Consider the following 15124-nt stretch of genomic DNA (forward strand, 5'->3'; position numbering starts at 1 on the left):
AAGTATATACAAACCCAACATCAAACCCAACTACCCCCTGATGACGATACGTCACCACTGGGGCTGCAGGGCTGGCACTGGGGCAGTCCCAGGCTGGACTCGGCAGCAGACAGAGATGGGATGCAGGAGCTGGACTCAGGCCCTGGATTCAGGGACGCACGGATCGGGATTGACGACAGAAGGACAGACAGAGTCCTCTTCAGATGTCACCATCACAGAAGAGAGATTGACCCTCGTGATCCCTCAGCTTTACACTGACCATGACGTCTATGGGATGGAACACTCTGTGGGTCAGGTTTGGGTCACCTGTCCGGTTCGCTCCTCCCTGCAGGGGCGGCCTTTTTCGTGCTTGTGACCCTTTTCACTCCCCCACCCCAACACGGGGTACAAGACTCAGCAGTGACCTTGGTCGCTGTAAGAACAAGTCTAAGCCAGGGCCCCTCTGCATCCCATTCCTTGGTACTGAGTGTGACCATCAGGGGCTGTCACTGCTGGGAGCAGTCACTGTCCGGAAAAACATGCTGCTGTTTCAGAAAGTGCCGTTAGTTAGAGGAGGCTTGACTGAAAAGTGAAAGCACTAAACCAGAATTAGTTCTGGTTCAGCCCAAACCAGGACACACTAATATACTCTTGGGTGGTAGGTGGGCAGAGATACCACCACTGTGAATGTAGTGAAGAAGAGATCCACATGTTCAGTTTTCATTCCTGGTTTTGTGGTTCCTGGCCTTCCACTGCTAGCCTGGGGAATGCTTACAACAGCTCAGAAATCATTATTGCCTTGAAATGACTCAGTTCAAAATTATCACAGTTGTAACTAACGTTGAAAGGATTAAAATATAAGTACTGTGCAGGAAATGTAAAGCTAGCGCATGCCTATAATAATATGATGGGATGTGTTGTGTTCTTAAATTAATTTCATTTCTTATTAAATTGACCTTTTTCTTTTTTTTTCTAATTTTGCTTCAAGAGCATTCTCTAGCTGTTTACTCTGCTGCGGATGAATAGAGAGAAGGTAGAACAAACAAACCAGCTATTGTACACAAACACGCAAACACACATTTCCCTGTTGAGCTTTTCCTGTTGAATAGCTTTGGTCCACTGGGCAGTTTTTTGAAATATGCTGAACGTTCATCTTTACAGAGAAAATATGGCAATCAAATATCCTCTCTCAAAACGGTTACCACTGCTTCAGGTGCTGAGAGGGGCTGGGGTCACCCCTTGACAAGATCAGTTCCCCCTCCCCAGCTCAGCTGCTCCCCATCAACACGATGGCTCCTGACAGGAGATATGGCTTATTGCTTATCAGCTTTCACCAAATGCAGATCATTCTAGGGATAAAGGTAATACTAAAAAATATTACTAATGCTAGAAACAAAGGAAAAACCCCAACTGAATTAATTATAAGGCACTGGTGAGGTTTCACATGCAGGACAGCTGAAGAGTCAGCACCATTGAGAGGCTGTTATCAAGTTCTCAGTTTCCTTCAGGTCCCCAACCATGTTAACACAGGATGCTTATTAAGGAGCTAACAGATAGACTTGTAAATTCTCAGAAATTGCAGCTGTGTCTCCAGGAGGCATGTGATAACTTGGGAGAGGACATCCATATGCTTTCTCCTAAATCAGCTTATCCTTGGCCGCAGAGTGGAGGAACATTTCCATGAGGGATTGGATGGGACATGTGGATAGGAGAGTAGTGAGGGAGCAGGAATGAGCTGCTGGGAAGGGGCGGCAAGATGTGGACTACATCTGTTGAGATGCAGCGTGGAGCAGAGTGTGGTGTAGCCTGGGGCTGAACAGTGCACAAATGTGGTTTGGAGCCAGCAGAAACAGGGACCCTGGGGGCTCGTCCTGATCCTTCTGCACATTGAGGCACTTGCAACCCTCTTCTGTGACAGGGTAGAAGCTGCAGAGTAGGGGAAAAATCAACCTTAAAGCACACAACAGGGGGATCATCTATGTGTATGCAGATGAGTTTTGCCTGGCCGGTTTCTGTAGGATACCAACATGTAACCCATGTTCTATGCTGCTTGGGTGAGTGGGGCAGGGGGTCTAGAGCAGATACTCCTAAACTGCAGACTGTCAGTGATTTATGAGGTTGGTCTGCAGGATGAGAAAACACTAGAATTTGGAGGGGGTGGGGGGGTGGGGTGTGTGTTAGTCATGAATGAATGAGGATTAAGAGTTATGTGGTTTCTGTGAATGACTCTGAGGGCTGACTGTGGTTGTCCTCCTTGCCTTCTCTCCAGCACTTGCTGTCTACCCTGCTCCAGAAATCTTGCTGGTTCTTCTCCTTTTCCTCTCACACACACCGTTTCCCTTGTTGTCTCTGTAATTACACAAGCCACCACAACCCCCTGGTTTGTATTCAGGCACAGGAACGCCTGAGCAGGCTGAGTGCTGAGCCCTTGTGTTGTAGGACAAGGTAATTAGCTCCACCCAAGGGCAGTGGAGCTGGAGAGCCAGTGTAACTGGGATGCTTAATATTTCATATCTAGAAGCCAGACCTCAGGGATTATTCACCTGATCTAAGTTGATAAAGAGGGTTTAGAGTGGGAATGAGATGCATACTGGTTTGATGACACTCCCCCACACCCGAAAATGTCTTGCTATGGCCCTACATACTCCACTTGTCTCACACCTCCATGAACCACTGCAGATCCATTGGTGAAACATGTCAAATGGCAGCAGTTTTCCCAGGGTCAGGGGGCAGGGTGTGTCTTTCCATACAGAGAATGCCACAGACACTTCCACAAACCTTCCATCTTCTATTGCTCTCATTTTGTTTTCTCTTCCTCCCTCCTTCCTCTCCTGTCTCTCATTTTGAGTGGGTCAGAGCCGCAGCCTGGTGTGCTTAAGCAGCTATTCAAGCAGCTTGTTCAGGCCAGCGGTACGCTCTGGACGGTTCCTCCATGCACGCAGCTCATGGTAATTTGGTATTGCAGTCGCGGCCCGTCTCTAACTCTGAATTCTAGGAAGAAAATTTTGCCCAATAAAGGGAATCAATAAGCTTCCCTGTGCATGTTCTCACCGCTGTTAACAAAACCATCACATAAGCAGTTCTTCAAATCTCTTCTCAGATATTGCTCCTAAAATATCAGCTGCGCAGCGTTTGATGAAATTAGCACAGAGGCCTTTTGTGGTATAACTAGCTGGCCCCTTTTGCCTCTGCAGGCTGGCTGGAGATGCTGCACAGAACTTTGCTTTGCCCAAAGCCCTGGGGAGATTTGAGGCAGGGGGAGCAATTGGAGAGCAGCGCACGTGGCTTGGAAACTTGTAGGAAAGCAGGCTGTTGCTTCTGCACAGGCTGCATTAGAAATTCATAAGCAGAGAAAGAACAAGGAATTTGGCTGGTGAAATGAGAGGATCAGCTTGCAGTGGGGTAACTTGGCACCTGATAGCAGGAAAAAAGGGTCTGGGTAGGACTGTGCAGAGCTTGGATGGGGCAGGCTGGGGAGCAGTCTGTCTTGTACCTCTGTTGCATACTGAAATAAACAGAATTGAATGACTGTGCTGCATGTGTCTGCCTCCAGAAAATGCAAACTTCAGCTTCCCAAAAGCAGATTTTCTGTAGATGAACTATTTTGATAGGTTTTTTATTGAAAAACTATCTTAACATAAGAATAGTTCCGGAAGAGAAACCAAAGGCTGGTTTACATTGCATGCTGCAGTAAAAAAGACTGATAGAGGATGTCATCAAAAAAATAAAAAAAGGGGAAACACTTCTAAAAAGCCAATAGTTTTTCATAAAATCTTTCATGTTCTACTAAAGGCCATTTTTCAACCAAATGATTCTTTGCCTTGTCCTGGGCTTGAAAAATGTTAAGCAGCCTCTCCCAAGGCCATGCTAGAGAGTCTGGGAGGGAAGAGGAGAGATTGCATTCTGCTGAAGGGGCTCCCAGCCACAGTGGCTGTGCCTGGGATGACTTTCTGGATAATTCATGCTCTCAGTCCTTGTCTTTAAGTTCAGTTTTGCCTCTGAATTTTATGGTGCTACTCCTACTTCTATCTCTGCGGTGTTATTATGAGGTGGGTAGGAAGGATCCTGGACTCAGTGGTGCTGGCATCTCTCCAGATGGGCATCCCATGTTGGCTTCACCTGCATCAGGTCATGCCAGGGTGACTGTGAGTCAGACAGGAGGCTGTAGCCCCTACGCAAATGGGCATCACGGAGCTCAAGGTCTGGTTTTGGCCCACAGAGCTGGGAAGAGGGCAACGCTTGCAGATGCTGTGAGTGAAGAGAACTTCAGAAGGGTGGGCATTGCTTATCCATGAATCTCACAGCAAGTCTGCTTCCAGAGGGGTGCTTGTTTGCTGGTACAACCCCAACGCAGGATGCACACATGTTACAACATGCTGCATCCTGCTGCTCCGAGTGCCTGGCCTGGCTCTTTTCACAGAAACCTGTATCCATGCTCCAGTAGGCCAGGTCTAGATGATGGTGCTGCATTTGCTGTCTCCACTTACTGGCCCTCATAACTGCTGCTGCCCTTCAGAGGAGGCTGAACTGTCTTGCCAGGCTCCTGAGAAATGGACTTCTCCACAATGCCGGCTTGTTTACACCTCTAACCTGAGCCAAGCATCGTGAGTTTTTTAGTCAGGCTACCTAGAGAGACCTGCAGCAGAGTATGGAGTTGTTCCATTACAGAAACTATGGTTGAAAATGAAGTTATTTTTCTAATGGGCCAAATATATACATCAAAATGTTACAGAAAAAAACCAACAAGTGCAGTTTAAAATGACTTGGCAGGATCTATTGACACGTTTGCTTGTCACTCAAATGTGGGGCTTTATTGCTGGAATGAAAGACCTGTAGCCAAAGGTCTGCTATTTATCCCTGTCCTGCCTGCTGCTATACACCCCAGCTGGACCTAGGGATGGGAGAAGGGAAGAACCAGCCTTCAGGTAAATATTGGGTTTGCAACCTCCATGCTCATTTCATCCTGGCCTCTTTGAGATGCCTGTTGGACAGGGTGACTATGAGTTGCTTCAGTGGTGGTGCTCTTTGAATGGTAGACAATGTAAGGATGATGTGACCAATGGACTCCTTGCATACTCATGCACACACACACATTATATTCATAACATTTTGTTGAGGACAAACTGCATGTTTGAGTTTGTAGATTATTTTCACGTGAGAATTTCAGTGTGACTGCAGGGATTTCTCTTTTCTTCCTTGGCACACTAAACCTTTGTGACTTGAACTTGGAGGCCAGGCTGATCCTCTGCCAGCACCAGCCCATCCCAGGGTGCTGTTATGCTCTCCCTCACTCTCCTTGTCTTCCCAGGCTGTCCTTCCTAAACAGCCCGTGTCCATCCATGGCAGCACTCTAGTCATGTGAGCTATCCCACCATGTCTCTCTGATCTCAGTGAGATCATAGCTGTGTTGGCTGCATGCAGGCCTTAAATTCCTCCTGACTGGATTAGACTGTGAAGGAAGAAGCAAGGTTCTTTTTGCAAAATATGAGGTCTAATACCTCAAACTTCTTATTAACATCTAATTGTAATTTAGCTCAGATCTCAGCTATCTCTCGGTGTGTCCATCCAGGACATTTCACAGCTGGCATTTCTGTGAGAAAAGCCCTTCTCTGCTACAGAACCAGCTCTTCTCCTTGGTCCCTCCTTATCACTGGTGGCTCCTGTGGGTCTTCGTTCTCCTGTTGTGCTCAGTGACTTCATGCAACAGCTTTGCACTAGCAAAAATGAAGTAGGGACACTTTCAGGTCTGTCAAGCAGGAGCTACTTACTATTGAAATGTACCATTTCTAATTGCTTTTCACTTTGGACAGCCATGTTTCTCCTGACACCTGTGCTTTCATAGAAATATGGTCCAAGAAAACCAGGGTCAGTGTTTATCACTTCTGTTATGTATTCAACAGCCCCTTTCTCACTGGCAGAGTTCCTTCTTTCAGCTAGCTAATGTCTCATATGCCGTCAGAAATAATGATTAGTCAAATGCATCCTGAGCACTATAGTTACCTACTTATTCCTGACATTTTGCAATGACTGTGTGACATGTTTATACAAGAAATAGAGAAAGCGAGAAGCTCTCCCTGTGTCTTTCAACAGGGTAAGACACACTCAGCACCCTTTGTTTCAGGGAATACTGTGACTGACCTTTTTAGTGGGACTTCTGAATTTCCTGGAAGATGTTCCATAGAGTGGTGGGAATGTATGGAGGGGAAGACCTCTGGATCTGGTGGAAGTAGAGACCAACACCATGAATTGCTGTACCAGGTGACCCTGGTGGCTCTTTCCAAACTTGTCAATCTCTGTATCCATTGGCTTAGTCTTTATGTTTGTGCCTCTCTACTTTATTTTCATTATTCAGAGCTAAATGCAGTGACAAGCAGGGTCTTGTAATGGAAAAGCTTAAGTCATTTTAACTGATTGGCAGCGATCACTGTCAAATAAACATCAAGGTTAGAGAACATTGTTTGTCTACTAGACACTACCAAATTGGACTAAGCCAAAGATGTCTATGAACCATCTACATGTTTCAAACAAGGGCTTCCTTTATACTCATCAATCAATTAGCTTTACAAATTGCTGTGATGATGCTGACATGTTTGATGGGCTGAGCAAAATGAGATGGTTTGAGGTGTCATTTTATCAAAGACCTCAAACTTCGATGGGCACATGAAAAAAGAGAAAGAATTTTTTTCCCACTAAACCTGTTCAAGATGAGCTTTGACATAAGGACTCAGTTAATGCTTGAGGACGGGGTGATGGCTTCAGCTGCCATCAGGTACTGCCTGTCAGTGTCTATTTGTTTTCCCACCAAGTAAATCTGAAGAACTTTCTAGACAATAAAGGATAAGAACAAGTCTTAATTAAGAGCATAAGTACCCAGGCACTTCTTTAGAAAAGCAAGGCTGGAAAACTAGATCAATCCCCAAGCAGGCTCAGCCTCAAGTTTGAACCTCTAAAAGAAACAGCAGGATGCACATCAAACTGCAGGGCTGTGTTACTGTGCTAGAGTGGTGGCACTGCTTGATTCCGTTTTAACAGAGCTGAACAAAATGGGAAGCGATTCTCTTAAGAAAGTCTCAATAGCTGTGTTTTGGGGAGACTGGGTAACTCAAATCCATTTTGTTTGATCAGAACTTCCTCTTGCCAGTTCCCTTCTCTAAAGTGCTTAGAATCAATTTCTTACAAAGCGAAGAGCGTGTGGATACAGAAGTCAGCCCAAATGTTGTCTACAGTGTTTGACCTAGATTTTTCAAGGGACTTAGCTATGCACATGCATGCACAAAATCTAAATTCAGACAAGTGTCTATCTGCATGAATGGTTGTGCTGGTAAATCAAAAAAACTGCTAAGGCAAATGGACAAAGACTTTTTTTTCCCCACAGTTCCTGATCAGTACATGTCAGTGCAGAGAGTATACTTGCAAACTGAACATGCAGTTAAACATCCATTTTTCACAACTAAATTCCCTTGGATAATATTAGTCCTGCACACTAATCAGAAGTCAGAATTTAACTTGATCCCAGAAAATATTCTCACTCAGACAAAAGTAGGAAAATGGTTGTAGACATACATATATTTCTGTTTTGCACGTACAGTTACCTCTGAATGCACATATTTCAGAACAACATCTAGATACTATCTTTTTAATTAGGCTGGTGGTCTTATGGTATATTCCTTGTTGCAATAAAGTGCTAAGTAGGGAAAAAGAAAGAAATGATATCTGGAGAGCAAAATGCATTTTTTTTTTGGCCTAGCAGGAGTCTGCAGGCAAAAGTCTATGTGCCCATAGGAAACATCTGCGTAAAGAAAGATCCCCAGTGTGCAAACTTTACAAGAGCTGACATGAATGTGTATCTGAGTTAGAGAGATGTCAGTCTGGCTTTCAAGCACTGTCACAGATGCTAAGTTATGGGCTGGACAGACTGGATTGCAGATCCTGGCATGTTAGCCATTAGGGACTCTGCCTGGAGAACCCAAAGATGTCAGCAAGAAATGGGGCGGTGAGCTATCTAATCTGACAGAGAACAAGGGGCACATCTTCACGGTAGGCACTTATTCAAATGGCTCCAATTCAAAACATTTAGAGGCTTTTGTTGGCAAAAACTCTATCACAGCTGCCATGTTAGACCTGACTGTTATGACCAAAGGGCTCTGTGGGTATGAACATTGCATCCTACACTGTTGTCAACATGCATTGTTTGATTTCCATACTCTGGACCTTTCCAAAGCTTTGGAGTGCCATTATCTTACCATCAGACGAGTTCTGCCTCCAGTGGTTGAGCCAACCTCAAGTATTCTAGAATAATTGGGGCAGCGAAATTCTGCATTGTGGTTTCCTCAGCACTGTTCTGCTCAAGCTCAGGTTGCTGAGACCGTTTGAGCTCCTTGCTGCTTGCGGTGCTTATCAGCCCTAGTGGATGCTGCCTCTTATCCCCACTGACTCACAGTCATCATGGGCAAACATACATATAGACTCTGGGACAACACATGCCACTCGGCCAGCTTCTAAGTGGGTGGGAATTGGGAATAGGAAACCACTCCTGGCATGTCCTCTTTCCTTAGTAACAAGGGGGGAAATGTAGACTGGGTTTGGGCATGCAGGGAGCAGGTTTGTGACCCTTTGTTTTACGAGTGTAGTGCTTAGAGGACCCACTTCACCTGGTTTCCTGCCACACTCCACTTTCTTCCATAACTGGCTGCTGACATGAGCACCTGCATTCTCTACTCAGACCCAAAACATTTGTTAGGGACATAATGAACATTCTTGTAGTTACAGAACAGTAGGAATAGGGAAAATTAAATCCATTACAAGTACAAATTGGGACTGTTAGTACTGTTCTTGACCTGAGGGGCCTCAGACATGGGTCTAGTGTTCTTATTATGTCATACCTTATACAAATAAGGCAGACCTAGTGAGCAAGAAGACGGTACGGAGACAGATGATTAGAAACACGAGTTAGAACTTCTGACAGCAAAGTGCTGGAGTAGAAGGTTATTTTAGAACTTGCCACCTCAAGGGAGTTTGGATTTTCTTGCCTTGCAGTCAGCTAAAGATGTTGATTCCAATTTAATAAGAATTAAATGCATTCTCTCAACTTCAGGCATTTCTCTTAAGTTGCCGTAAGTAAGATCTATTTTTTTCCCTTCAACTTTCTCTGGGTGCATGGCTTTTGATACACCATAAAAAGCAGAAGGTTCAAATCAGACTTACAAACACAGCTGTCATTCAGCTCTCTCCTTGGCAAAACCTGTATTACGATACACTGAAGTGTCTCAGCTAGTGATCAAAATTTTTCTTGCATTGCCATGGCAATGCGAAGGAAACTGAATTCCAACATGACAAAATACCTCATCTCTTTACCCAGTCATTATCATTGACATTGTACAAACATGCGACACTGAGCACAATTAGGTGTCTGGCAACACTGAAATGGGGCAGGTCATGGTACCTGGCTTTTCTGAAGAGCACTGGAGATTATTCCCCTCCCACATCCTATGAAAGATTTGCTTTGGTTTTTGTTAGTTGGTGACTTTTAGAATTCTCAGCTCTTTGACATGTGTTTTTTGGTGGGTTTTTATTGTTTTTTTTTCTTCCCCTCCTTGCATCTTAGATTCTACTTAGCAATGATGTGCTTGTGGCTGGGTTGTAGAGAAAATGCAGCAAGGTTACATGCTGAAAGAGAGTGTCTCTTGTCTCATGTTCCCTCTGATCCCACTCGGCAATGTGTACCATCTTCCCTTTGCATTATCCCAAGAAACTCTTTCATGTCTCTTCACTTGCCTCAGTCAATAATCATTGCTTTTCCAGAATCACCTAATTCCTTGTTTACCTGTGGGTTGGGCAGCAGGCAGCGTGTGCTACTTGGAGGCCTAACAACATGCTTTGTCTGGCTGATTACAAGGCTAGTGAACAGTTTTTCAGGCTGTGCTCTTTGCAGTTCTTATTTTAAGATTCACAATAAAAAGATTCAAATAGAAAAACACTTCAAGAATGAGATAAATAGCATGGTTTTTCAGCAGCCCTAAAAAGTTTGGAGCTAGTTTGTTCAGTGTTTGGCTTTGGCAAGTCTACAACTGACAAGCTCTAATGCTTTTGCAAGTACTGACAATCACTTGCAAAGCTTGAACCCAGCATTTATATGCACCCTTGTAGAGGTGGGTGGCTCCAAATACAGGCACTGTTCAATCTAACTCTTCAAAACAGGGACAAAGATGCTGGGACCAAAACAAAATAGTCCTCTTCTGTCTTCGTCTTGTGGATGAACTCCAACCAAATGGGACTGCATGTTCTCAGCCACAGCGGACTTAATGATCCACTGTTTTTCCACTGATGTTTAATGTAAAAACACATTCTGATGCTCACGCTTGTTCACAAACTCACGACAGTGTCCCAAGCCAAAAGAAGTTCTTATGGGAGAACTGACCAGAGATGCACAGAAGCGAAGATATTTTCTGTTCTAAGGTTCCCTATCAACTTTACATTTCTACGTACAATCAAGGAGTTTGTATCAGCTTTCCTTGCAGAGTTTGTGCGTGCATGGCTTTTCTATGATCCTTTCAAAAATGAAATTTAACATCTGTATTATTTCATCTTATTTGGAAGAAAAACAAACACGAAATACAGACAAACAGAAAGATCCTGCCTGATTCTTCCTTGTAACCAAATTTGCTTTCAGTGTAAATGACAGCAATGAGAAGAAATAGCATGTGAAAAAAGAAGGTGCACAGACTAAGCATGAATTCTATGTTTTCCCAGTAATGGAGACTTGTGGTGCTTTCAACCCTGTCTTCACTGAAACCCGTTAAAACTACTGCATAACCTCTTGTGCCGCTTTATAACTTGCATGTGTCACTGCTTTTCAAACCCATCACTCCTAAGAATGCCTCTCTGGGAAGGGGACAGTGCACTAATAACAGGAGCTGCACATGAAGGAAATCCATTGTCAGGGAGATGCTCTGGAATATGGTACAGAGGATAGTATTGCAAAAATGCCACAATTCATCCTCCTGATAATACATTCCCTGTGAGCTGTACAAAGACAAGGCAGAGAAAGAGAGTCATTTGTATGGCAGCAGACACCCCAGAGCCACGACATGAATTTGCGAGCAGCTTTGTATGTCAGTGTGAAAAAGTTGCTTTCCACAATTCTTTTTACCCTCCCAGCCCCTCTCAGTGCACAGAACAGAGGACTGAGCAGACACAGTAGAAACCACCCACAGCAGAACTGCTACCCTTGAGTTATGATCAGTAATTGTGCCAAACTGTCCCCAACCCCCAGGGCTACACCACAGAACTGTACCCTGGTGCCTTGGACATCTGCCCCCTAAAACAGGATTGTCCCAGCTATTAAGTTTGATTGAAAGTGGATTCTCTCTCCCTTATGTACAGCTGACCAAGGAGTTTACCCAGCTGCAGCTCACACAGAGCCTGAAATTAAACTGGTTGGAAGTACAATATATTCCACCCTTTTCCTCATGTCCTTCTGGTCATGGCCATGGTATCCAGTGAGCCAGGATACAACATGAACCTTTGGCCACTCTTACTAGTACAACTGTTCTTATCTCCTTGCAAAGCCTACCCAGTGCTTGCCTGTTGCTACCTTCCAAAATGGTCTGATTTGGATTCCAGAGGCAAAGCATCACTCCGATTCACCCTGCCATGAACCTGGATAAACTGTCAACACCAATGTCACTCAGTGAAACTCAATCCTCCATCATCTGGGTGTCACGCTATACTCATTAGGTAATTGCTTCTTAGGGCTCCTACCCTACTCCTGGCTGGCTGGACAGTTTTATCTTTTCACAACATGCTGAGCAAACAGGATCAGAAGAGTTAAATGAATTGTCTGAGGTCCCACAGCAAGTTTAGTCTATGGGTACCTGGCTCCAGCTGCCTGACCTCCAGCTGCCTCCCCTCCCTGCTTCTTTGTTTTCAAGTACCATTAAAAACTCTTTTCAAGTAAGTACATCCAGATACGAAAAAGGTTAATTTTACTGTGTCTGTTGTAGACTGAAGCATATAGATAACACTGATCTATAATGGAACAGGGTGGGGTTCCTCTGAGGGGACTGAAAAATAAACCAGGAGTCCTTGTCCACAAACCTTACTCATGGCAGCAGGTCCTACTTACAGCAATAGGGACTACAGGTATACATGAGGACAGGCGGCTCTAGAGGCGACAGCTACAGACTGATTAATCTACTGTGCAGAAATCTTGAAGCCAAAGGCTTTCTCCTGAGCTCCTGCAGGGCTACTGGATGTTCCACTGCAGAAGAGGTTGAGTTAAAGTCTGATATCCTAGTGTTTCTTATTCCTGCAATTAAAAACACAAGTAAGCAGATAAAGAACAAAGATGCATTTTGTTGCCAAAAAAATCAGAATTATTGGCTAAATATTTACTTGCCTTAAGATCTAAGCCACTTGTGCCAATGCAAGCCATGATGCCTTGTAATTTTACACTCAGCAAAACTACATAAAAGCTATTAATCGATTAGACTTCCATTGTGCTTTGCTTTTGCCCCACTAGCTATGGGCAAACAAAGTATTCCAACAGTCCCTTAATTCCTGAATTAAAGGACAACTTATTCAAGGTATGTGAAGCTGGACCACATCATCCCCTGATCTGGTTTCTCAGCCTCTCCCCGCGCCATGAAGGGTGATACCTTCTACCTGCTCCATCCCTGAAGGGTGGGAGTCACCCATTGCAAAGCAGCCTCCTGGCCCCTGTCTCTGCCCATCTCCAAATCCCCTTCTTTGAGGAACACCTGCGGCTCCATGTGGCTTTTTCTCAGTGCATGGCAGGTCTCAAAGCACTTCTTTCTTCCCTGTAACCGCTGTACGCCGGTTGTGACAGCTATAGGTTGGCAATGCTGTTAGCTGAGCATCAGAGCGACACTTTGGTGAGTAGTTGCAGTTTTTAAATGGAAATACGTTCTATAGTGTGGAATTCCCAAGGCTCCTCTGACCAAAGGAAACAATATGAATACAACCTCATTAAAGACTAATGCATGTTTCCAGGCATCGACAAACATCCAGGCAGCTCCTAGTGGGCCACAGGGGAGAAGCGTATGGAGCACTATAAAAGCTTTATGAATGACAAACTTGCCAAATTGCTGTTTAAACAAGGAAGCAAATGGGAAGACCATCTGCATCAGATTGAAACTGCTCATAATCCTGTCACTTGTGCCAGTACAGCATGTTTAAGCTCTCGTGTTGGCATGTGCCCAAGAGACACAAAAATTTGTAGGTTTTACAGCAACGTCGTGTCCCCCCCTCCGCCCTGGTCACAGGATCTGAGGCCCCTTTCACCACTTCTCTTGGATTCCTTATGGAGCAGGTAGCTTTCCCACTTCTGGCAGCCCAAGGTAGGCCCTCGCCTGTGCCATGGGCTCTGCATGCTGGGGAGCCACGCTGGAACCCCCCATACTCTCCATCACTGCTCATGGTCCTTCTCCTCTTCATCCCCAGTATCAAACATCTCACAGCCTCGCACGTTCATCCTCAGCAAACCTCCACCAGACCAGCAGCACTGTTGTCCTCGCTTTACACATGGGAAAGTGAGACATTAAAATGACTTGTGTGAAGTTACCAGATGAGTCTGTATCAGCAAAGGGCTGATCCCAGCTTTGCCTCTTGTTGGACGAGAGTGACCCTCCCTACCTTACCCCTCAGTCTCCAGACTCCACACCAGCCACGGGCTGCTTTCCGCTCACGGCAATTAATATAAACTTGAAAGAGTGTCAAGGGAAAAGCAAACCACCAGCCCACTGCTCCTCATGTAGATCTTTATCTTGTCTCTTCACAAGGAGCTTTGAAATAAAAATAAAACAAGTTACTGATAATTAGCTCTAAAGACACACAAGCAATTGTGCTTTATCGTGTACAAGCTCTTTGATAATAGGCCAGGCCTTGTGCCATGAATTGCTAATTAATTCTTTCTTAGCAAAATGTTTTGCTTAATTAAAGGGTGTACTGACTTACAAACACATTCCTAAATATTATTCACTTTGCATCTGCTGAAAAGAACGCAGACTGTTCCTGCGCTTTAGCATTTCTTTTCAAATTATTCCATTATACCCAGCTATGCTCTTTTCAACACTGACTGTGATAGATTCAGAAATTATTAAATCATAAATACAAAGAGAAAAAGCTAGTGATACACATATAATGGGAAATGTTCTCACAGCCCCCAAAATATTTCAAATAATGACAAAAGCAGAAAAAGACAGCGAGGCAGAAATGAAGCTACTAGCCTGGCTCTGTTCTTACTCATGCTGGAGTAAATCATGAGCCTGGTGTAAAAGCAGAGGAAGGATCTGTCTCATGTTTCCTGCAAGATCACTGCTACTTAAATGGGCTCATACTTGATTGTCTGCTGCCTTTCATGGTGCTTGCATGGGGTGAGCTCATCAACAGATTCAGTCTCTGGCCTGTTTACAATCCAGGACTTGAGTTTTAACTGATTTCTTCTCAGTATTTGCTGTTAAGGCTTTTTCTCCTGCAGTTGCATGCTGCAAGTACGTGCTGTGTCTGCTGTGCTGCAGAGGAATGGCAAAGCAGGGAGAATGCATGGGTGGTGTCCCATAGGAGTTAGCACAGACGTGTCCCCAGGGTCCTGGTGGCTTTAACATGGGGCTGATGACAGCAGGAGCCTGTCATGAGGCTGTAGCCCAACTTACAGTGTGTGGGATGCCATGAAAGACTACATCTGGAGGAGGGAGAGGAGATAGATGGGACCCTGTAAGGGATCCAGGGCAGGGCAGTTGTTTCAAAGGAGGTGTGGGGAATTTGGTGGCACATGGGGAGGAGGAAGGCTTGGTGTGAGAGGGGAGTTGCAGTAGGCAGGTTTGATACAGAGGGTCTTTGGACACAGTAGGGTTTCAGGGAGCTTGACTGTGCAGGACAGTCCAGGCCAACACACCAAAGAGAGGGGGAAAGCTGTTCCAGACCAGGATCACCAGTGGGTTCAGCTCCAAGGTGGTGCAGGTTTTCAGTGCCTCAGGGCATGCTCAGCTGAACACAAAGGTGATGGGAGCAGTTTACTTTTCCTGAAGCACATGAATGAGTAACACCGCCCCCCCACCCCCCCCCCCCCAGGAGGACTTCATCCTGCTGCAGGATGAGCTGCAGCATTGCCATGTGCATTGGCATA

Source organism: Leptosomus discolor, chromosome 17 (genome assembly GCF_034619465.1).
Source record: "Leptosomus discolor isolate bLepDis1 chromosome 17, bLepDis1.hap2, whole genome shotgun sequence".
Lineage (NCBI taxonomy): Eukaryota > Metazoa > Chordata > Aves > Leptosomiformes > Leptosomidae > Leptosomus > Leptosomus discolor.